The sequence below is a fragment of the Rhamphochromis sp. 'chilingali' genome, assembly GCF_963969265.1.
Source record: "Rhamphochromis sp. 'chilingali' genome assembly, chromosome: 3".
In the NCBI taxonomy this organism is placed as follows: domain Eukaryota; kingdom Metazoa; phylum Chordata; class Actinopteri; order Cichliformes; family Cichlidae; genus Rhamphochromis; species Rhamphochromis sp. 'chilingali'.
Window position 1 is genome coordinate 44260332 of NC_137931.1, and position 22700 is coordinate 44283031.

A 22700-nucleotide genomic window follows, 5' to 3' on the forward strand; every position below is an offset into this window, starting at 1 on the left:
TTACTGCTCCTTCTTTTGACAAAGGAAAGCATGTGTTTTATACTCCTAACTGATCAAAACTCCTAAAAAAATAATTAAATTAATGATTTTATTGGGATATTTGTGAAGTGTAGCAGAGGAGAGTGGAAAGTGCGGAGACGGCATAAACCCAGACGAGGAGTTCACCATTAACCTCTGTGTGTACCAAAGTATTTTAGAGTCAAATGTGAGGCTATCTGTCTGACAGATAAAGCTTGGCAGAAACTGGGTCATGCAACAGGACACTAATCTATAACAGAATGGCTATAAAAGGAAAGAATCAAGGTGTTGCAATGGCCTGGTCGATGTTAAGACCTGAACTTGACTGAATTGCGGGGGCAGGACAGATCTATGCATAAATGAATCCCTGCAAACTGAACTGAAGCAACACGGCTGGCCTCTGAGTGCTTTGACTGACAGCTGGGTCATCACAGACCCTCATGGTTGATTGCCACCTGCTAAGCTCGACCCTGCGAATATTGAACTGGACCTATCGACTGTGGTCTTGGTGCCTTTTAGTGTCTATTAGGGCAAGTAATAAGGCCTTCTGCAAGGAACAGCTCATCCAAGAAGTCTGTGCTCTATTCTGTTCCATGTAGATTCAGATTCAGTTTGCTAACAAAAGCAAGCTGAAGCTGCTTTAAATATGGTATGGCACTAAATATGGCACTAAATATGGTCAATGTTTGTGTGGGGGTTTTTTTAAATATATTTTTATATTTTTATATTTGATCAAATCTTACAAAAATCTTGCAAAAAAAAAAACAAACAAAAAAAGATTTGTTTTGAAAGTTTACATACAGATGCAAGTGATGATTATTGAAATATTCCATTAAAAGTAGTTAACATTTGACATTATCCACAAGAACTTTAACTGGATCGGCATTTGTGAGAGCATTTATGAATTTATCAAGGACTCTTTCTATGCAACAGAAAAGAATAGAATAGAATGCCTTTTATTGTCACTATACATACACATGTGCAATGAGATTCAGAGCAACTCCTACCCAGTACAGACATGTAGGGAAAAAAAAGAGGGGGGAAGGTGCACAGTTCTGCAGCACTATATAGACATCAACCGTTTCTGTGGCGCTATATACAAATATTAAAGAAATAAATAGGGTTATGTATTTACAGTGTGGGGTATTGCATGTGAATTAAATATTGCACAGTAATGATGGTAGTTTGCATAGTCTGTGTATAGAGGGAAGTCCTTGGGGGGTGAAACTGTTTTGTCAGTGCATGTGTGAGTTGAGGGCGGTTATTGCTTTAGGAAAGAAACTGTACTTGAGTCTGTCAGTGTTTCTCTTCAGCACTGTAGCCAGGCTGAAAAAAGTCAGAGCTCTGTTGAGCCAACCATCCCTTTAACGTTAGCTAGTAATGACTTCATGAACTTCACAAATAACATTTTAATCATTAGAGAAAAAATTACCAATAATGATCCCACAGATGTAATATTATCTACAGCTACTCTTAGTACCATTGATGTTAAGTTACTCTTTTTCTCCAATTGATCTTTCTGAGTTAACTTCAATAATTTCTTCCTCCAAACCATCAACGTGTCTTTTAGACCCCATTCCTACAAAACTGCTCAAAGAAGTCCTGCCATTAAGTAATGCTTCAATCTTAAATATGATCAACCTATCTCTAATAATCGGCTATGTACCACAGGCCTTCAAGCTGGCTGTAGTTAAACCTTTACTCAAAAAGCATCTCTAGACCCAGCAGTCTTAGCTAATTATAGGCCAATCTCCAACCTTCCTTTCATATCAAACATCCTTGAAAGAGTAGTTGTCAAACAGCTAACAGATCATCTGCAGAGGAATGGTTTATTTGAAGAGTTTCAGTCAGGTTTCAGAGCTCATCACAGCACAGAAACAGCTTTACTGAAGGTTACAAATGATCTTCTTATGGCCTCTGACAGTGGACTCATCTCTGTGCTTGTCCTGCTAGACCTCAGTGCAGCGTTTGATACTGTCGACCATAATATCCTATTAGAGCGATTAGAACATGCTGTAGGTATTACAGGTACTGTGCTGCAGTATCTATCTAATAGACTCCAGTTTGTGCATGTAAAGGTTTCTCTTCATTGGTTTCCTGTTAAATCCAGAATTGAATTCAAAATCCTGCTCCTCACATACAAGGTCTTAAATAATCAGGCCCCATCTTATCTTAATGACCTTGTAGTACCATATCACCCTATTAGAGCACTTCGTTCTCACACTGCAGGCCTACTTGTTGTTCCTAGAGTATTTAAAAGTAGAATGGGAGGCAGAGCCTTCAGTTTTCAGGCCCCTCTTCTGTGGAACCAGCTTCCAGTTTGGATTCGGGAGACAGACACTATCTCTACTTTCAAGATTAGGCTTCAAACTTTCCTTTTTGCTAAAGCATATAGTTAGGGCTGGACCAGGTGACCCTGAATCCTCCCTTAGTTATGCTGCAATAGACGTAGGCTGCCGGGGATTCCCATGATGCATTGAGTTTTTCCTTTCCAGTCACCTTTCTCACTCACTATGTGTTAATAGACCTCTCTGCACTGAATCATATCTGTTATTAATCTCTGTCTCTCTTCCACAGCATGTCTTTATCCTGTCTTCCTTCTCTCCCCAACCGGTCGCAGCAGATGGCCCCGCCCCTCCCTGAGCCTGGTTCTGCTGGAGGTTTCTTCCTGTTAAAAGGGAGTTTTTCCTTCCCACTGTCGCCAAAGTGCTTGCTCATAGGGGGTCATATGATTGTTGAGTTTTTTCTGTATCTACTATACAATATAAAGCACCTTGAGGCGACTTTTGTTGTGATTTGGCGCTATATAAATAAAATTGAATTGAATTAAATTGGAAGCAGGTTGAACAGGTCAAAATCAGGGTGGGAGCTGTCCTTGATGATATTTGTTGCTCTGCTGAGGCAGCGGGAGGTATAAATGTCCATCAGGAAGGGGAGAGAGCAGCCAAGGATCTTCTGAGCTGCCTTAACTACTCTCTGAAGTCTCACCCCGCTCTCTTGGTGCAACGTCCGCACCATGCTGTGATGCAGTATGTCAGCAGGCTCTCAATGGACAAGCAGTAGAACGTCAACTGCAGGTTGGGGTCCAGTTTGTGCTTCCTGGGGCCCCTCGGGAAGGACAGCTACTGCTGGACCTTCTTGACAACTGCTATGATGTTGTCAGCAGAGATGAGGATGTGGAGGAACTGGAAGTTGTGGACCCTCTCCACACACTCATCGTTGATGTACAGGGGGGCTAAGTCAGTGCTGTGCCTCCTGAAGTCAATGACAATCTTTTTGGTTTTCTTGGTGTTCAGTGCCAGGTTATTCTCAGAACACCAGACTGCCAACTTCAGGACTTCCTCTCTGTAGGCTGCCTCGTCTCCCTTTGAGATTAATTTTACTACTGTGGTGTCATCAGCAAACCTGATGATAAGGTTGTTGTTGTGGGTCCGACTGCAGTCATGGGTGTAGAGACAATACAGGAAGGGGCTCAACACATATCCCTGTGGGGAGCTGGTGCTCTGCATGCAAGTGGAGGAGAGATGGGGGCCAAGTCTTACAGTTATTTATCCAGGCACATGTGAGAGGGAGGGGGGCAAGAACGACCAGTTTGGTGATGAGGATATCCAGAATGATTGCATTGACAGCTGAGCTGTAATCCATAAAGAGTATTTGAATGTAGCTTTGTCGCTGCTCCAGGTGGATCATCACAAAGTGGAGAACTACGGCGATGGCGTCTTCTGTGGATCTGTTCACGTGGTATGTGGTATCTCCCCATGTTTGCGTGGGTTCTTTCAAGGTAGTGGGGATAGGTTAATTCTTGCCGCCCTAAGACAGCTGGGATAGGCTCCAGCTGTCTCTTTATCTTTGTCATTGCACAGTCATACATAGTACAATGAAATTAAAAAACTGTCCCACATTGGCACTACGTGCAACACAAAACACGACACAGTAACTTAACTTAGTAATAAAATGAAGAATACGTGTATGTGTATTGCACACTGTTATTATTTTACATTAATTATTATAAATATAAATATTATTATTGTTATTGTTGTTACCCCCCCCCCCCAAAAAAAAATCTTATTATAATAATAATCAAATGAAATTGCTTGTTAATTTACTTGTTGTTTTTCCTGCCATCACAAACTTAATCAACTGCCTGTAAATCCCTGCACTCAGAAGACTCCTGCTATTTTCATAAGTGATTTTCACCATTTTCATGAAGAGTGTGGTTTTATTTCATGCAGATGCGATTTTTACAGATTTTTACAGACAGTTTCATTAACTTTATAATTTGCTTTATAATAAGCAATTTCTTGATGCATGTAAATTATGGGTTAGTATTTCCATTCTAAGTAGAATAGATTATCTTTACCAAGTCAATAAACACAATTCATGATGTGAAACTGGAATTTAACATTACAAAAAAACAAAAAAGAATGGTGCATTTTCTCTTTTTTAGCACTTTAATTGGAACTTTAATACCTGATTTTCTTTTTAGATCAGGCCAGTCATCACCACTGTGCCATGTAGACTCATTTTGGTGAGTTTGATCATTTGGCTTAGTTCAGGACAGACTACCTCTTTCCAATCTGCTACACTGATATCTGGAATACCCATTCTCTCTGTTTAGAAGTTAAAATAGCAAGTTCTTAATATAATATGCAGTCATGAGCAACAGACTTGTGAAATCCTGGGAAATATCAGATCCAATCACAGAAAAAAGACTGAAACCATCGTGCAAATACAGTTACGCTAAATGAATACTGAGTTGGGAGAAACGTTTTGTTGCTCGTCCAAGTGACTTCTTCAGTCACTTGGATAAGTGACAAAACTGAAAATGCTTCTTCCAGATAAACAGAATCAACTTTTGGGATTACCTGGATGACTGAGGATGCATCAAGACACGAATACTGAGGTTCTACAGTAAAGCAGAGAAAACAAATTGTGTATGCAGGAGGCAATTTCAGTCTTTGTGGGATCACTTCTTGGAAGTTCCATAATTCCTAAATAAAATGACCTATAATATTTGAAAAATGGATCCTAAAAATATTTATTCCCATTTACAGCAGGAATTATAATTGGTTGTACGGTGTGACTAAAGTAGGATGAAGTGTAAAGTTGCAAAATATAATCATCAGACATATCGTGTATAGTTTCAAACACCATCTTATTACTTCAACTTAAAAGATCTGGCATAACCCATCTTTGTCAGGGTTTTCTTTCTATATGAGATCCTATTGTACATTAGGATCCACAGTCATGATTTTGGTGTGATGATCATGTAAAGAGGCTAGATGCTGTCATGCTGCTACAGCATCTGTTATTTCATAAGTGGACCATAATATCCTTACAGAAAATGGATCGATTAATGTTACTTGAAGGCTTTCTTTCCTCTCTCCACTGGTTTTGGCAAGAGTTTAAATTACCAGCTATCTGACTGATAGTGTTTGTTTGCTTGGGTTTGCTGGTGATCGACATATGGCTCACTCAGTCCCCTGACAAGTACACTTAGGTCAGTAAGTTTTTGGATATTGACACTACAATGTCCTCTGCACATCACCACAGTAGTGCTGGGTGATATGACGATATATATCTTGTGGACGATAGAAAAGTGTCTATCGTGCCATTTGTCTTCTATCGTTTCTAACCTAATTTTATAAATTATGACATAAAATATATCATTAACCCTTTAAAACTGGTCGGAGCAGGCACGCTCCGTTTTGCCTAACTATTTTTAAATCCCTGTAGAACTGGAACCACGTAAGCTAGCGCAATAATTTTTTTTGCATATTAAACCAGAGGAGTTGTACTTACGTCTTATGCCATTAGCTTGTCCTAGGTCACGGGTTACTTGCACATATAGCTTTGCAAAAATTGCATAAAAAAATGCTTGCAGCAACAAAAACATAATATTCCAGAAACACGCTTTGCTGATCCGATCAGCTGTTCATAACACTTCCTACGTTGGAATATAGGTCAGCGCGAACTATCGCATGTCCGCCATTATCTGCCCGAAACCGGAAGTGACGTCGTTTGCGCGGAAAATGTAATTTTTTTACCTTCAGGGCCTTATAAGCCTATGCTGGTGTTTTTAAAAGTTATGTTTGACTTCATGCTTTTCTGTATCGTTTCTGGGATGCTTAGAACTCAAATCACACTGTTGGAAATAGTTTATTTTGATGCACATGCTTTTTCATTGCAGCAAGCTGGGAAAAGTCTTGAGTTTGCATTGAGCCTGGGGGCTTGTGTGTATACAACATGTATACATCAAAAAGGCTCAGCTTCAGCCTTCAAGATTAACCAGTAACAAGATGGCTACACGTTGCACGCAACAAACATACTTAGCTTCAGTTGGAGCAGGTAGATTTACTTAAAGATGAAAATAAACACCACCGATGTCAAACATCAAAGCTATACTACACATGGACTCTTTTTCCTGTGTTCTCAATAAATCTAATACAGTTTTTAAGAAGTGAATTGGAGTCAATTGGAGACAAATAACCTTGAGCATGTTCCTAATTCATTCATTCATAATAAATTAGTACTTACTTTGTATGTTTATAATTATGTTCTGTTTACCAGAACAAATACTAGCGTATTTGTACTACTACTATAATACTACTACTAACTCAGGTGAGTTCAGTTAACTGGTGAGTGTTAAATTGAATGGCATTCATCAGCTTGTGTCTTTCTAGAGCTTTTTCTTATTGACCGCTCTTCCACTAAAAGCAAAATTCCTCCATTGATACTCACATTCATACTGTGCCTTTTACTCTGTGCTGTCTGCTAGCATACTATTAGCAGCAGACAGCTGAGGACACAAAAGCCTCGCGCTCCATGAATTACAGTTTGGTTTTTGATTTAACTAAGAGAGCTTTGAGAATTTGCACTAAAGTGCAGATAACAAAGAAGGTACCAGAATGATGACTTAGTTTTGTCCGATGTATTGAGGACAGTGTGTTTTAGAGAGTTAGTATTTTAATTTACATTGTGTTATAAAATCCAGTTAAATTAGTACAAGCTAAGAAAAAAACAAGCTGAAGTTGGAGGTACAGCAGACGTTTTGTTGTTGTTGTTGATTTTCACGATGCTCAATAGCGGAAAGTAAAAATAACATTGGCTTACGCATAATATTTATGTACTCCTTCACTGTTTTTCTTGTATATCACTTGTACAAGATTACATTTTTGCATTTTAGATGCAAATATTTTATCTTTTTTTTAATCTTTTTTTTCTTTTGATCATTTTTGTTTGATATTTTTGATGGGACTCTTATCTACTCTCATCCAAAGATGGGTGTACCATGAGGAGTAGTGTGTATCAGTTCAGTCCAGCTCCAGGTGCTATAAAAAACTATTATTAATTGCAGTTATATCTTTAATGACCTGGATTTCTTGTTACTGTGTAATATAGATGAAAATCTACCCCCAGTCTTAGACAGGCAAATAAAAAAGTGTACTAATGAATACAACACACCTGCCCCTGATGGAAGAAGTTCAATCTTCACAATGCAAAATATATTCTCCTACAAAGTCCTTCTCCAAGATGATCCTGGAAACAATAACTGCATCCAGCCTACAGTTCTATCAAACCACAATTATTGCTTAACTTCACAATAATTTAACTTTATTGGTCTCTGACCAGTTAATGAGCTCTAAAAGATATGACGCTTTAGGGGCATAGCAAATATTACCAGAGAGCAGGAGAACCAGAGATCTGAAGAGGTATAATGATGACTGCACAGATGACCAGATATCAAGGCAAACTGTCTTTAAAGAAAGGACCATACCATAAACTCCTCTGTATACCAAAGTAAGGAATTCTGCTCAACAGGTAAAGCTTGGCTGAAGCTGGGTTTGAAAACAGGACAGTGATCCTGACCACAGCAGCAAATCTACGACAGAATGTTTGAAAAAGTAAATGCATGAAACGCTGTGTTTATGCACAGGACTTAAGAAACCTGTGCATAAACAAAGGCCTTCCAACTTTAAACACTGTAAATTATATATAAGAAATGATTCCTCAGATAAAATGACTATGTTACTGCTGCTAAAGATGGTTCTACAAGTTCCTGAATGATAGGTTACGCTTAGTTTTTCACAGGTCTGCAGCAAATTCACTGAAAATGTTCTTTTTCACACAACTGTATATATACAAACCGAAATATTTAGAAGAGTAGGGTACAAAAATACATAAACATTATAAACTAGGAAGAACAGTTGTGCAAAGTCTGTGAACATAATGTGCAAAGTACACAGCTCAGTGTTATAGTAATATCACACTTTCAAACATTCTGTTCTCATTTCCAGGGGTACTGGTCCTGATGGGCTACAGCTCCTGGTACAGAGGAGTTTATGTCCATGGTGAAAGGTTCATCTCTAGTACTTCTTACCCACTGTTACGTCTGGTTCAGTTTGGGTAAGAAGGAAAAACAGCCGAGTCCGTGTAGGTGACAAACATAGTGATTTTATTACATACTTCTAAGACAGAAGCATGGGAAGACAAGCGTACAGCCACAGATCTCCAAAGAGTGGACCGTTCCCCATCCTCATTTAAACCCATGATGACATCACACAGTTAGACCTTACTGGAAATGATAAGTCTCCCCATAGTCCAAAGTTTTCCTTATACAAACATCAGATGATACTTTAGAGAAAAACAAGTGTGTGACATGTCAGGTTGTGCAGTTCTGTGAGCCTGTGTGTCCAACTAGAGAATGTCCTGACATGACCTCCCTGTGTAAATAAGGGTGACCGTGCGTGTTTACATAACTCTCTATGTGCCTGTTCTGATGTAGGCCTGCAAATGAATTAGAACAAGGTCCTGCTAGACCCTCCAGTTATGGACGGTGAATACAATGCTGTGGATACCATTTGAAACTTGATTACAATGATGATAACCTGCATACATTAATCTTTACTCAGATTACCATAGATATAAAACAAAGATTATACTGTCCTCAGATTCCACAATGGTAAATGATTAATGATTGATACTTCTAATTATAACTGTGATCATAAGAATACAAAATAAAATATCTCCTGGTCACATTCCTCCTCTTTGGGCTGGCTTGCCAGCCCAACTCACACCAGGATTTGTCTCCAAACCAAACAAACACGTTATGACACTTATCAACCCCAACACCTCCGTTGTTTTCCAATTTTCCCACAACCCAGCTGTTCTTTTAGCTTCAGACTCGAGTTTCAGCCTGTCACGCTTCAGGCCCCTTCACCACCTCCTCTTGGAGTGAAGAAACGCCCTCGGATTCTTCTTTCTTCGACTTCCGGGGTAGACCACCCTTCAGTCGTTACACAGATCTAGGGATTATTCAAACAAAGATCTGTGTGTTTGATGTCCGTTGTCACCGCCGTGTCCCCCTTTTTGCCAAAAGCCTCTCGAACCTCGTTGGTCTCTGGTGTTCCTAGTTTTCGCCAACCCCTTCCTGGTTATCGCTGTGGTTATGGGATCCATCTTCTCAAGGAGCCCCAAGGCCATGACACTTGACCCCCGTTGCTGTGGAGGGTCCCCATATCTCCGTGTCCCCGTCTGGTGTCTGTTCCCTTCTCTGCAAGAGACAGAAAGCCACCACCTCTCCTGCGCTGGCTCTCCTAACCTAATGTTGTTGACTTTGTTTATTCCAATCCTATGCCATGCTTATGTGTGTAAGCGTGCATGCACTTAACCCTCTGCACGTGAAGTCAATAGCTCCAATATATCAATCCGATCCGTTGTCGGATGAAGCTTTTGACCTTCACAGACTAAGTGCCAGCTCCTTATAAGCACATTTGCAATGTGTGTATAAAAATGAACAACAGACCTCAAACAAATTGGGCGTTCTTAATTCTAACTTGAGTGTAGTACTCAGTTTCTGATCATCTAATTATGCTTCTCACTGGTCCCCTAAATTGTCTAGAAACCTTTAATTTTGCCATACCTAAATTATTAAAACACAAACCAAATCATAGACCCCCTATATAGCTTTTACCTTTATGAGCACACTTCAATAATGAGCAACAACCTACAATCTGTACCAAAAATCTTCATGGTCACACCTGCAATTAAAGATCAAATGCACTTTATACCTGTTTTAATTCTTCCTTATATAGAACCTCCTCAGTTTCAGGTTAGTTGCGATTAGTCTCAATTAATCGTTCTAGTTGTATTTTGCAATTCAGCTAAAAAGCAAACCTGTTAAAGCAAACAGCTTATTTACAACCACCTGCAAATCATAAGAGTAATAAACGATTCAGCACAACAGACAAGTATCATGTTCAGGTTTCTCTGATCATTAAATCACTTTTATTGCCACAATTTGTTTTATTCACACTTGGGCAATATTACCCCAAGAGAGAGAGAGAGAGAGAGAGAGAGCGAGAGAGCCCCTAATGGCCAGTTAGTGGGCTCTAGGTTAAACTGTCCCCAAATTAGTTATTTGTTATTATTACTTGTTTCCATGTCACTTGTCTGTTTTCTACTGCACCCTTCTCACCAAAGCAAAGCAAACATTAGCAGCATATTGACCGTAGTCAGCCATCCACATCCCATAGGTGCTATAAAAAGATTTCCTGTAAAAAGAATCACACATAAATTCATCCACCCTCTTGTTCTATCTCGGTGGAGGTTAACCTTAAGTCGTAGTCAAGTCTTGTCAGCTTTTACCAGTCAGTCCGTTTGTTTTATTTCCAGTCTTTCATCCATTCATTCATTCATCCATTTTTCTTTCTTTGCTGATAGTGAAAACCATCGCCGCATTTAGATTTCCGCCCTCAGCAAAATGAGCTCATTTCAAAAAGAAAAAGAAGAACTTGAGATCGGATTACCTCGCTGAATCCTTTTTTGGGCAGGGACTCTCATTTTCTAATTGTCCCCATAAGTGGTTTCCTCCAGAGCCAATTTCAATGCGGAGAAACTCACTTACAACAATTTTCTCGCCGACGTGTAACGCTTGTAATTTCCGATGTGCAGATCTGCTTAAAGAAAAGATTCACTAACAAAAATCAGTGCACTGTCCAAAATATAAAACAAAATAAAATAAAAGATAACAAAAACAAAAATACCAACGCCCGGGTCTTAGGACTTGTCACTGAATATTCCTCCCATCAATAAAAATACCCACCTAAACCTACACAGAGTCAAATCAACACCACCTCAACCTTTTCCTATTCCTAAACCTATATGTTTTGCGTTCGTGAAACAAAATAGAACCGTTTCCATATTAAGTAATTTGAGCTCTTGAAATGTTTTAATTCTCTTAATTCTGCCAGTTTATTTCAACACTTATTCAATGACTTTTATTCAACTGCTACTTGGTCACTCAAATCTTAGCTGTTCAAATTGCCTAGAGTTCAACAAAGTCTAGATCCCCGTTATCATGAAACTTGAACGGGTGTACGATGATTTACTTACAGTCATTTAGAATCATCACTCAACCTAGCTCTACTACTGGCACTGCGTGACTTTTCTCACACTGGAAACCAGAATTTAGCACAGAACTTTAATACCTCAGGCAATCGTGTTCAAGGGCTGCCCCCCCTTTCTCTTCTTCTTTGTCCGTGTGTTCCTCCTTCTATTCAATCTCCATCACAATGATGTGGCGCTCTGAAATAAGACTCACACTGTTAATTCATCGTTTTCACTCTGCACCACTACTCAGGCTGTTTTCTTTTCTTTTTGGTGTACAGTAAACAATTGAGTCGAGGCCTTAAGCCCCAGATATCTCGCACGGGCATCGTTTTCATAACCAAACCGCTCTGGACTCTGCTCCCCAGACCACACAAATGCCCTCTGGGCTTATTCTTATAGCAAATTCTATATTTGACTTTGTTGTGTGCAGCATTGAGCCTTTGTCAGTAAAGCATTCTTCATTGCAGCAGCTGGAGCATTGTGTATCACTTCTTAGTGAATTAAATCAACATTTTGATTTTGGTGCATGGGTATGTATCAGTTTTCACTCCCTCAACGAGTGCATAAGTGTTCATGTGTGTGTTTCTCTTCATTCTAAGTCGGCGCATGCAGAAGTGTGTGTTCGTGTGTTGGTGTATGTTTGTGTTCATCACCTTCCTGTTCTGTAGTTTAGGTAAACCAGCGGCCTGACGCATGCCCTGGGGTCCTCCCCTCCTCTTTGGGTCTGTTTTCATCCGTTGTTGCAGCTGCCTGCATCTTCTCCTTGTAACTTGACCCTTTTGCTTCTGTAGCTCCTTCCGGGCTTGCTCCTGCTGTTGGAGCTTTGCATCAGGTCTGGCGACCTCCTACTCCAGCAAGCTTCCGCCTGATTTCAAGTCCTGTACGTGAAACTCCAAGTCTGACTGATGAGTTCAATTAGCAGCCAGCTCCTCCGGAGCCATGCTCAATTTCTGTCAAAGACCTCAGAGTCTTTTCCTTCCACGTCAGATCAGAGTCTATTTATGTTGTCCTTACTCTGCTCCACGGCCTTCTGCAGCTCTGCTGTTCGGCTCTTCTCAGAGGTCAGCATTCTTTTGCTCACCCTCCCTTTTCCTCCGGGCTTAATGCGCGTCTCGTCACAGCTCTGTCAGCTGACGCAGTCTGGGAATTTCCCCCGTGTAGTGAAACGGGCTTTAGGTTTAGTGCTCTCCGTCTCTGCTGCATGAGATCGCTTTTTTGCAGCACTGTTGACATCCTCAAGTTGTTGTTGTGAGTCCAGCTGCCTTCAGGGGTCAAAGGGTCTTCAGGCCTTCAGGGGTCAAAGGGTCAAAGATAGTCGCGGAGAGGGCAACGATGGTAGAGGGGAGGGTAGGAGTCCAGGTCAGCTTCGGCTTTCAGAAAAAACAAAAACAAAACAAAACAGGCGAACAGGAAAATGATGTTGTGCTGACTGTGCTGTGTTGGCTGTGTTATCCAGAGAGGGGAGAAACAACGAGATCTCCCTTCCCCCCTTTTTTTTTTTTTTTTTTGTTTTTTCTCACCACATAATCAACTCATAACCCCCCAAGTTGACAGGACAACACAGGTACGTGTTAAAATTCTTAAGATCCTGTTTAGAAACCTAAAAAGGAATTTTCTACCATTCAGTAGTCCTTTGTCTCAAACAATCAACAAAACATGTCCCAATTCGACCCTTTTAACCACTAAATTTGTCGTGTCCTCACTTAATCATCAGACCAGTGCCTTTGTCTTTTGACGTTAAGTTGTTGTCTTGCAACCCAGAGAGTTTATTTGTCAGTAATGTATAAACTATATCATTTAAAAAACAGGTGTATGTTAAGTGTCGCTACTTTAACCTTGCATGTACGTGCACATGTATGTAAGCTGTTTCTTCATTGCATGTATGGGTGCGTCTGTATATGGGTTAATTTAACTTTTTCTCAAATGAGGCATTTCTCTAACACGCACATGTGTCTGTTCCTCACACTTCTCATACCTTTCTCTGGTTGTGTGTGGTTTTATTTGTTTCAGTCATTTACCAGGAACATCTTTTCCTTTTCTCCATGTCTTCCGCCAGAGGTTAACACTGGTGAGATTCAGGGACACAGCACCCAGAGCAGTTCTGCGAGAAAAACCTGCCTAAAACTTCATTCTCTCTTTTTCCGGGAGGGGTGGGGACAACTCTGGTGTCCAGCCGTGAATTTTTAGCCAAAGCTTGGCCTGTCTTCTGCTGCCGTACTCAGGTTTCCAGGTTAAGAAAAAACACCTGTATGAGGACACTAAACATACATTTAATATTCGTATAAACATAACTGCCTAAATTATTGAACTCTTGAGGAGGGTTGATTTAACTCTTTACTAACTTTAAACCCCACCATAACAATTTCTCACTCACAAACTTCTATGCATCCATTTAAACATGTGAAGCCAGCACAAATTCACACTCATACCCCTACAGCAAAGCTTTAACATAACCACAATCCAACTCTATATAAAACGTCAAACAAAGATAAACCACAAACATTTCTACACTTCTGTGTCTTCCACGCAGCACAATAGGCAGAAAAACACCGATTACTCACAGTCTATTGAATTTATACTTAACATCACAACAAAAGAAAAACCTGCTCTTTTCACAACTCTCACAGCTAAAGTCACCAACTCCAAAACCACAGAATTAAATCAATATAGTCAAAACTCTTACCCAGAGCCTCTGAAATAATAAAAAAATCACCAAACACTCGGTTACTCTTTTCACTCGCTCCTTCTCACTCCCTTCTTCCTCATTCTCCTCTATACAGCATACACGCTCGCTCCCGCGGACCCGCTCGGCCCCGCGGGCTCCCTCGGCCCCCACCTTTTTTCTCTCACAGAGACAGAGAGAGAGAGACCCTTTTCCTTTTTTTTTTTTTTTTTCTTTTTTCTCCAGCACACATACACACACAGAATCCCAACTGAGAGAAAGAGGGAGAGAAGAGAAAAGAGTTTTTCTAGAGATGAAGTTTTTAGCCGGAGTTTCAGATCTAACAGATTTATACAACTTATTTACACACACAGGTAATTTATAATCTATTTACACACGGGCCCGCATAGACGTCCTATGCCAGAAGAGGTTACACCTAACTTTTTGACTAATTTAAAAGCACCTATAGCCCAGGCCTAGCCTTGCTGATCAATTACACGTTTCAAGTACGCCGCCTTGAAAACGGTCACATTACTAAATCCTACTTAATTTATAACCGTTTCCCGCAGCTGGAAAGGAGCTCCACCTCTGGCGCTAGTATCAAACCCACGCCTTCAGCTATACTTAAAACTCACAAGGCAGCCACGTTAAAAGGTCACGGCCGGGTCCGCGACCCTGTCGATCAAAAAATGCAGTATAAGACAATCACCCATTGATTGTCTAGCCTTTTTTGACGGGAGTCCGAATCCCCGCGGAAGGCCAACTCCGGGCTAAAACCTAACCACGCGTCCGCGATTAGGGGTCAGTGCCACCTGCTGGACGAACTACATTCCTAGGAGACCGCGTCTCCAGTCCTAAATAAATTTACTTGTTTTAAAAGCCTCACGGTGAGCTCTCAGCCCCCCCGTTTAATTACCTGACGCCCGAGACCGCGTCTCTGCTAATCGATTAAACCAAATACCCTACACTAACCAGGTGACTGCTGGCATCCAGCCACCCACATCGGTTTCCACACACCTTAAACCGTATTATTTTAACCTCATATAACCTCTTAAACCTCTTAAAATTCGCTCCCACAATGAACAGCAATAAATTTTATCAGTCAAATGTTCCCCAAACTTTAAACACAAATTACCCAAAACAAATCACTATGGACAAACACCAGAAACCCAGACTGAGTGAATATTATTTAATTAAATTTAGTTTTAACTTCCAATATAGCGCCTTTGGATAAAAATCAACAGGTGGCACTCACCTTTCTTATGTCGCCTAGCGTCACTCAGATAGGCTGCTGGCCTTCGCCCCTGTTTGTCACCCACACGATAGCTGCAAGCTCCCCTCTCCCCCAACCGGAGTTTCGGCACCAAGTTGTTACGTCTGGTTCAGTTTGGGTAAGAAGGAAAAACAGCCGAGTCCGTGTAGGTGACAAACATAGTGATTTTATTACATACTTCTAAGACAGAAGCATGGGAAGACAAGCGTACAGCCACAGATCTCCAAAGAGTGGACCGTTCCCCATCCTCATTTAAACCCATGATGACATCACACAGTTAGACCTTACTGGAAATGATAAGTCTCCCCATAGTCCAAAGTTTTCCTTATACAAACATCAGATGATACTTTAGAGAAAAACAAGTGTGTGACATGTCAGGTTGTGCAGTTCTGTGAGCCTGTGTGTCCAACTAGAGAATGTCCTGACATGACCTCCCTGTGTAAATAAGGGTGACCGTGCGTGTTTACATAACTCTCTATGTGCCTGTTCTGATGTAGGCCTGCAAATGAATTAGAACAAGGTCCTGCTAGACCCTCCAGTTATGGACGGTGAATACAATGCTGTGGATACCATTTGAAACTTGATTACAATGATGATAACCTGCATACATTAATCTTTACTCAGATTACCATAGATATAAAACAAAGATTATACTGTCCTCAGATTCCACAATGGTAAATGATTAATGATTGATACTTCTAATTATAACTGTGATCATAAGAATACAAAATAAAATATCTCCTGGTCACACCACCACATGGTCCTGGCGTTGTACAGGTTTTGAATTGTAGGCAGAAGGCAACTAATGACAAGCAAGGTATGCAGAAGAGCATCTGTGAACACACAGCATGGTGAACCTTGAAGTGGATCGGCTACAGTAGTAGTTAAGAACAGAAAACCAAGACTCCAACTTCCATGGGCTCACCAAAATTAAATGCAAGTGTGTGCTGTATGTAGTTTTATGTGTTAGATGTAGTCTGCTATGACAAGGACAACTGTATTAAAGAGCAGCAGACTACTGAAATCCCAGGAAAGACAGGATCTGATTACAGAAAATACTGAATCTATACAACAAATACAGCAAGTCAAAGTAAATACTACATCTCATCTAGGTCAAGTAAGCAGAATTTTATTGGAGGAATAAACAACACTCCTATCACGCAGTGAGTAAAATTTCCATTTTAATATAACTTAGGAACTACAGTATGTACGACAGTAGTGATGCACACAGACTGTTTGACAGAGTCTTGAAAACCTATGGACAATTTAGAATCACCAGTTCACCTAACCCCACTAATTGCATGTTTTTGGACTGTGAGAGGAAGCAGGAGCTCCTGGACAGAACCCACACAAAGACTCTGAGAACATGCAGCTAACCACTGTGCATGCTGCCGTATTTAGCTACCAATTTGGTTCCTATTTAATTTTTATACTTTTTGTTTTTTGGTTTTGCTTTTAGGCCATTAAAGGACACCCAATCTACCTGTTTGTCCTCTCTTTAGCTGCATAATAAAAGTCCATCAAAAAGAAAAAGGTAAAAAAAAAGGATAGGGATGGGTATCATTTAGGTTTTATCCGATACCAGTACCAAACCGGTACTTTTGAAACGGTGCCGGTGCTTAAACAGTGCTCGAACCAGTGCTTAAAGAATGAAAAACACAAACTTTGTCCAAAAACCTCTCATGTTTAGCTGTTTCCCTCTTTTTCTTTGGTCATTTTAGCCTTTTTGGCCAGGGTGAAGGGAGTATCTGCCATCAAACAAGAAGACAGCCGCATGTAACTACGACGGTGTTTGCTAGTTCACCTTACATGCATTAATGTAATAACGTGGTTAGCCCACTCAATGTAAATTACACACGAACAACATTAAGCTACTCGCCCAGAGAAGAACGGCTGCTGCTGCATCATCATCCGTCATCATTTCTGCTACACTGGCAGGGCTAGGGGCCAGGACTCTCCTCTTCGGGTTCTTGGGGGATGTTGCTAACTCCAGGTCTGATAACAGGCACCACACCCGCAGTAGATGTGCTCGGTGTGAGGGCTTGCAGCAAGCTATCAAATACGGTGCATTTCTTGGCTTTAAAAAACCCCCGCTATGCGTCGCCAGGTGTTTCATCAGATTCGAGGTGTTACCTCCTTTGACAGTATCACAGTATCAGCTTAAAGCACTTGTTGCTGCTGAGTTTGCATCTTTTGCTGTGAAGTACAGCCAGACTTTGACTGCTTCGCCTTGGGCATTTTTAATCTGTAGCTCTGCTCTAAAAGAACGTACGTACCTGGGCCCGCCTACTACGATTGCAAAGGTAAAATGATTGGCTAGAATCCAAAGTGTATGACATCTCAGTAAAAAAAAAGCACCGGAATAAAGCGCCGAAATGTGCGCTGCTTTTCGGTCTGGTTACTACCGTTTATGTCAGAACCGGTACTCATCCCTAAAAAAGGACTGACATAAAAAAATGGACCAAAACCAAAGACTGTATGGAGACAATGACGTTGATGTAACTAACAAAAACAACTAAAGGAAATAATGCACTTATTATTAAAGAAAGCAGAGAAATTTCACTGGTGCGTAGTGAAATTCAGATCAAAATATGCAATCAACTATTAAACTTGTCATATTCTCTAAACTCTGAACTATATCAGAGTTTCTAATGACGTGGGGTTACGCAGATTTCATAATTCTTCGGTGTCAGAGTGAGCCCAAAGCGGTAGTCCATATCAGGCTTCACCCCGGCAGGCATGGAGAATGTGAAGTGCTGCATGAAGGAGGTGAAGAAGAGGAAAAGCTCCATCTTGGCCAGGCTCTCTCCAAGACACACCCGCTTACCTGAGACAAGACACTGACATTAGTCCTAGATTTCCTTTGGATGACTGTGCACAGATTAGTTACTGATTCAATAGAATTACTTAGGATCTCTTTTTGTCCTTCACCAGCCATCTCTTAAACAGCACATTTTACAGTGCATGTTTGGAGAGGCTGCTGAAAAATCTTGCACAGACATTAATAAAATATCTACAGAGTCGTTCCTTACCAAGAGAGAAAGGCAGAAAAGCTGCTCGTTTCACAAACTTGCACTCCTCATTCAGAAAGTGATTTGGATTGAAGGTGTGAGGCGTCTCCCACTCTTTCTTGTCAAACAGCACAGATGTCAAATTGGGAATTACTATAACTCCCTGGCAATTGGAATAATGGTAAATAAAACACACAAAATGAAATATGACATAAACCATGTTTGTCTTTTACTGAAAATTGGTTTGAGCAATGACCTTTGGGACTGTGTAGCCCCCCAGCTCGACATCTCTGTTGGTGACATGCGGCACGCCAAGAGGAGCTATGTTTCCAATCCTCTGGATCTCATGGATAACAGCATCAGTGTAAGGCAGGTTTGCACGGTCCTCCATTGAAGGCTGTCTGGACTCTCCAATCTCTCTGTCTATCTCAGCCTGTACCTTTTCTGTGCAAAAGACAAAAGAAAACAGTATTTCAGCAATGAAATTTACAGCGTAGTGCAACAGCGCTGATTATTAAAGAGATTTGTGCACCATTGCACAATACATTATACATCTAAAAAGCTGAGTATAACCTGGAAATAGTAAAGTTTACACTTAAATTATGACCAGAATGTTCCTTTAGTGCCACACATGTCCAGATTATTTAATAAAAACAGAGAGCTTTCCAGGCCTGGTCAATACTCTTACCCTGAATCTCAGGATATTTTGCCATGTAGAGGAAAGCCCAGCGCAGGGTGGTGGATGTGGTTTCAGATCCAGCCACAAAAAGATCCAAAACACAAATAACCAGATTTTCCTCATCAAAAGTGTTGTCGTCCTGCCCCTTATTCTGAAAATACATGCAAACACACATTTTAAAACATTGGAAATGATTTAAAAAAGTGCCTTTATTGGCAGTGTTACCTGAATTACATGGCAATTTATAATGGCAAATTAAGCCTAATCTCCTACCATTTGAATCTCACTGAGGTAACAATCAATGTAGTCACGTGTTTCTGAGGGATCCCAGGTCTTCTTGTGCTCATTTAGCTCTACTCGTATGAAATCCTTCACTTCATTCCACATCTGCCCGACACTCTGATGTGGACCTGGTAAACGTCTCATCAGTACAGGAAATGCATTGTAGAGCTACAAACGGAAACAGATTGGAACAATACATTCACGTTAGTGCAAATGCCATGCCTCAGTCTAAATAAACTACTGGAAAGTACAGCACCAGTCAAAAGTTTGGTTAATAATACAGAACCAGACTCAGGGAGGGGCAGCCAAAAAAGTGGACATATTATAAGAGTTTTATTAAGTCATATTTCCACTTTGTGATCCAAAGGTCCCAAAATTTTGTATGCTATACATTTTTCTTATGAATTGAATATTAACTGCAAACTCAAACTCAATCATTTTATAGGTTTCTGAATAAAATACATGTTTTTTCTTAAAGTTCTGATGGTGGAGAGACATGCTGGGAAAAAGATTACTTGTTCTTTCTAACCTTTTGTGGAAAATGTGTGCTAAGCTGTTAACTAAGTAACAATTTGGTTTTTGGCAACAGTGTTGCGGGATTTCTAATCATGCTTACCAAGCAAAATAAAACAGTGGTGGTCAAAAGAAAGAGGAAGAGACAAGACTCCAGGATGAATATAGCATCATGACTTTGGATTTGAGCATTGCTGTCAGTGATTTTGCTGAGTACAAAACCTAAAAGATAAAGTTCTGATTGGGGGAATCGTTTGTCTTTGTGTGTGTGTGTGTTTTTTTAAAGTGTTTTTCTTTATTGCTAGTGTAAAAATGTGTCCATCAATATAAAACCTCTATAGCTTCATCTATACAGTTTGGATATTCTCTCCTACTCTGCATGTCACTGCTCAGTGTTAATTTCCTGTTTGTTATCACCTCTTTTCTCGCCTAAAAGGTGACTATTTTTCTTTTACTGCGTCAGACACTTCAGTACGTATGCTTCTAGTAGTGAGGAGACTTAATATTAATAAACTTTACATACCTGTGTTGAAAAAGATCATTCACTGACATTTAAAAAAAACATTCCCGTAAGGAATAAATGGCAGAGCTGTGGCCCGTGAATTTAGGATGTGATCAGTATATTTAAATGCTGTACCTGTCCCCAAATGGAGCCTTCAATCTGGAATCCTTTATCAAACAGTTGCATCATTTTAATGAACTTCTCTTCACTGTACTCAAAGCGATGGCCAAACACCAGGGAGCAGATGATGTTGGAGACAGCATTGTTAAGGATGAGGTGTGGATCGAATGGCTTACCTCCAGAATAGAAGAGAAACTTTTATGTAAATTTATGTGAATCTGTTCATTCTAAAAGTCTTACCGTGAAATAAGCACGTACCTTTATAGCTTCTGATGTTTTTTGCACAATATGTAAATTCATCCAGGACCACAGATTCAAGTGACTTCTTGCCAAATCCAAACTGTCTAAGGGTCGAAAGTGCAAAGCGTCTCTGCTGCTTCCAGAGGTTTCCACTACTGGCAATGACACCTGATCAGAAAAAGAGCAGGGACAGCAAACTTCTCAACTATAAAAAAGAAGGTTGTGTTTTAGGACTATATAACCACTTCTCTATTCTTATCCCTAACTCCTTTCTTAAAGTTAAATTTGAAGCAACCAAACCGAGAGTCTTTGGGCAAACCAGAATAATACAACTGGTTCTGGGTAAGGCCAAAAACCTTAAAAGTTTAAACTATCAAACTTTGTATCTGTGTTGATCTTTAGTACCCTTACCTAGTCTGTGTGCTCTATCAATCTGTAAAGGAAGGTCCGGGCGGTCCGCCAGGCTGTCTCCCTGCGTCACTAGAGCTTCTTTCAGAATATCAAACCCGTTTAAAACCACCATCCGTTCCTGTCCCATCCGTAGACTGTACACATTTCCATATCTCTCTGCTAACTGGCAAAGGATTTATCAAAGAAGATACACACAAGGCTTGAGATGAAAATATGAGTTAATAAGTAAAATTTTAAGATTCACAGGTACCTGTGTCATACTCTCATGGGCCCTGTTCTGATCTATAGTGAATAGGTTGCCCATAATTGGAAGACCCCGGGGTCCTGGAGGATAGCCTGCTGGCCGACGATTCTTAATATAGTCTGCAGTGATGATGAAAACTGCAGCGAAGAGCAGCAGACTCTTGAGATCCCAGGAAACATAGGTTCCAATTACAGAAATGATTGAATCCATTCTGTAAATACAGTCACTGTACGTGGGTACGATTTCTCCTGTAAGACAGATGACTCAGTCTGAGAGTAGGCAACAAGTGCTATCACTGCAGTGAGGGCGAAGCTCAGTATTACTATCACTTGGTAAAGCAAATAAAGTTTACTCTGAACTCTGGCCTTATTTCATGGAGAAAAAAGGATGTGAAAAACATTTTTAATCTAGGTTGCTAAAATCAAGTATTGTTGCTCAACAGTAGAGAATCTTTTTGGCTTGAGGGTGGCTTGATTAGATTTAAGAAATAGCCAAACTTTAATACTTCAGTTCTTATTTTTACCACTTTAAAACTGCTATCTTTGGGGCAACACTAACATACACAGAAAAAAAAATGCTCATTGGAATCTTGAAAATGAGTTTGTAGTTTTGCCATTTGACAGAGTGGAAGATGTGAGATTTTTAAAGCCTTGCATGATCATAAAACGACATGTTTTCACAACCAACCATGGTCAAATCTGCGTTTCTTCAAGGCTGACTTTTAAATGTACCAAAACTAAAATCCTGTTTCCATTCCATGAGAACTTTGCTTGGTTTGTATTTGCCATTAAGCTTTCATTTCAGAAGAGTTCTGGGAAAGCCAGTGGTGTTCTTCTCACCTTATTTAACAAACTAACTCTATTTCATATTGTTGAAACAGGAAAGCAACTCAGATGACCCATTTGAAGCAAAAAACTCTAAAGGGAACAAAGGAAGAACAAAGTACTCAAAAAAGGGCTTTAAGAACGTGGCCAAATTCATAATGTAGTACCACTTCCTAACACACGATGGTAGTATAGAGTGTAACAATTTTTAAGTCGTCGTGCATTAAAAATTTGGCTCATGTTTCAAATGAATGAATTGCATTATCTGTTATATGGGTTTAAAAACAAATAAGTGGCTTTGTAATGTGCACCTTGCGTTCACATCTTAAAACTGATAAAACTCGGATATCCTACCCTCGGGGGAAGTAGATGATTAACTTCAAAATAAAACATATGTCATTTAAATAAATACTTGGAACTTTCAATGTAAAACGTCTGTGAGTCGAGGCGAAACTTTGGCATGTTTGCGTATCGAGCAAAAAAAAGGATTCCAAGTTCTGTTCCAAGTTCAGGCAATGATCGAAGAGCAG

General features: G+C 40.2%; 1 pseudogene across 1 annotated transcript; it reads right to left on the bottom strand.

The window, feature by feature from the left end:
- Nucleotides 1–8416: 8416 nt before the first annotated feature.
- LOC308393803 (cytochrome P450 2J6-like) lies at nucleotides 8417–21592 on the bottom strand (annotated as a pseudogene). Its single transcript, XR_013974786.1, has 8 exons — nucleotides 21353–21592; nucleotides 21103–21265; nucleotides 20710–20859; nucleotides 20467–20627; nucleotides 19308–19484; nucleotides 19044–19185; nucleotides 18377–18799; nucleotides 8417–18171 (listed from the first exon to the last, which is right to left on the bottom strand). The product of XR_013974786.1 is annotated as a cytochrome P450 2J6-like (transcript).
- Nucleotides 21593–22700: the final 1108 nt, after the last annotated feature.